This window comes from Grampus griseus (genome assembly GCF_964374135.1).
Source record: "Grampus griseus genome assembly, chromosome: 6".
In the NCBI taxonomy this organism is placed as follows: Eukaryota; Metazoa; Chordata; class Mammalia; order Artiodactyla; family Delphinidae; genus Grampus; species Grampus griseus.
In genome coordinates, this window is record NC_139000.1 from 101,764,808 (window position 1) to 101,767,336 (window position 2,529).

Here is a 2,529-nt window from a genome sequence, read left to right on the forward strand (position 1 = left end):
CCGATGCAGGGGACACCGGTTCGTGCCCCAGTCCAGGAAGATCCCACATGCCGCGGAGCGGCTGGGCCCGTGAGCCATGGCCGCCGAGCCTGCGCGTCCGGAGCCTGTGCTCCGCAACAGGAGAGGCCACAACAGTGAGAGGCCCGCGAACCGCAAAAAAAAAAAAAATGTATTTCATTGGGCTAATAATGTTAAACTATGAATTTCAAACTGGCTTGGCGGCTGGGCCGGGGGCCTCGTAGCTGACGTGGTGTTTGCGATTGAGGGCACAGCCAACCTGGGGCCCTACTTCGAGGGCCTCCGCAAGCACTACCTGCTCCTGGCCATCAAGTATTTTAATGGTGGTCCTGCTGCCGAGACGGACTTCGGGGGACACTATGCGGGGACCCAGTACAGCCTCGTGGTGTTCAACAGAGTGGACTGCGCTCCCGAGTCCTAAGTACAATATCACGCTCCCACCAGCAGCGCCTATGGGTTTGTCGTCTGGCTCGATGGCATGAAGTTCGTGGCGGGGTGGGGGTGGGGGTGGGGTGGGGGTGGGGGTGGGCGGGGCCCGAGCTGCAGCCTCATCGCTGAAGGCGTCAGCAGGGCTCTGCAGCTGTTCGATGACTTCAAGAAGATGCCCGAGCAGACTGGCCAGACACACCGGCTCTGCCTCCTTACTGTAACTCGCCCCCCTACCTGCTGCCTGCTGTCGAGGGCAACACATACTCCGGGTGCACGGCGGAGACCCTCGTGCAGAAGGCTGGGGAGTGAGGAGTCTACTTCTCCATCGTGTTGCCCTGGAAGCTGCCTGCCCTGCAGCTTCTGTTCGAGAAGGCGGCTCCTCCCGCCAGGCTGGAGCCACTGCAGCCACCAACAGACGTGAGCCAGGACCCGAGGCACATGGTGCTGGTGCAGGGGCTCGTGCTGCCCGTCGGGGGTGGCTCGGACCCAGGCCCCCTCCAGCCAAAGCCTCCCGTGCCCCTGCCTCTAGATCCTCCCTCGGGCGCCCCGCTCTTGGCAGCCCCCCAGCAGCCTCTGCCCTCTGTCCCCCCGCAGTACCAGGTCCCCTGAGTGCAGCTCAGGTGGCTGCCCAGCGCGCCGTGGAGGCCGCCAAGAACCCGAAGGCTGGGCTGGGCCCTCGCGGCGCCCATCAACCCTCTTCAGCAAGCCTCTCTAGGAGTGGGTCCCCCCCTACAGCCAGGCCCGGGCCTCCCGGTGCCCCCAAGCCGCCTCCCCCCTTCGCAGCCCAGCCTGGTCTCCACTGTGGCCCCTGGCCCGGTCCTGGCCCCCCCACTGGGCAGCCCGGGGCACTGTTCAGGGCGGGCACGGTTCTCCGGCCCAGCTCGGGACCCTGGCCCTCGGCGGGCAGCAGTCAGTCTCCAACATACTCCTGGCCTGGAGCGGGGTCCCCAAGTGGCAGGAGAAGCCCAAACCTGCCTCTGTGATGCCAACACCAAGCTGAGTCGGTCACTGCCTTCTCAGGTCTACCGAGTCACCGCGAGAAGCTGAAAAGAGGACAGCGCTGATCATGAAGCCCATCCCCCAGCAGCTGCTGAGCACCCTGCGCCCTTTGTGGGACTCAGGGATGGTCCATTTCCACTTTACCAACAAGGACCTGGACTCCCTCCGAGGTCTCTACCACATCCTGGGCAACAGCTTCGCTGGCTGTGTGCGCTTCCCCACGCGGCCCCCTGTGAGGTGCGTGTGCTCATGCTGCCGTACTCATTCAGGAAGGTCTTCACGGGCCTCATCCCCTAAGACCAGAGACACTTTGTCAGCGGCATCCGGGAGGTCATCACCAACCACAAGCAACTCCAGCAGCAGAAGTTAGAGCAGCAGCTCTGGCCGCCGCAGCCCCAGCCTCAGGGGACTGCCCAGGCGCCCCACAAGGCCCTCCTGGAGCGGCCCCCTGCTCACCCCCTCCCGGACCCACCCATTGGCCCCAGAAGCCCGGGGCCGACCCCCAACTGCGGAGCCTCCTCTTCAACCCGCCACCGCCCTAGACTGGGGTCCCCCCGCCTCAGGCCTCTCTCCACCACCTCCGGCCACCAGGGGCCCCTGCACTGCTGTCCCCACCGCACCAGCCGCCCGTCCAGTCCTGGCCTGCGCAGCTTCCCCCCAGGGCTCCACTGCCAGGTCAGAGGCTGCTCAGCAGGGTTCCCTGGGGCCCAGTCCCCCAGCCAGGCCTGCAGCCCAGCGTCATGGAGGATGATATCCTCATGGACCTCATCTGAACCCCCAACACCCAAGAAAGTTCCTTTTCACACACACACACACACACACACACAGGCTGGGTTAAGAAATAAAATAATTATGAATTTTTAAAATAGTATTATAACTATCAATAATTACTAATGTTTTGAAAAGTTTTTAAATCATGACATTTTCTCAAACTGAAATTAAAATATCACACGCTGTAACAGGGTCCTACTGCCCATGACTAGTACGCCGAAGATGTCACATGACCTTCACCACACCTGTGTTCTCAACATCCATACTGCAGTACACTCTGTTGAGTGAGACCGTCATGCACTTGCAGGTGAC

At 62.2% G+C, this 2,529-nt stretch overlaps 1 pseudogene across 1 annotated transcript; it reads left to right on the forward strand.

Moving 5' to 3' along the window:
- The first annotated feature begins 214 nt into the window (after positions 1-214).
- Positions 215-2,219, forward strand: LOC309824215 (mediator of RNA polymerase II transcription subunit 25-like; annotated as a pseudogene). The gene has a single exon. The product of its transcript is annotated as a mediator of RNA polymerase II transcription subunit 25-like (transcript).
- The last annotated feature ends 310 nt before the right edge of the window (positions 2,220-2,529 follow it).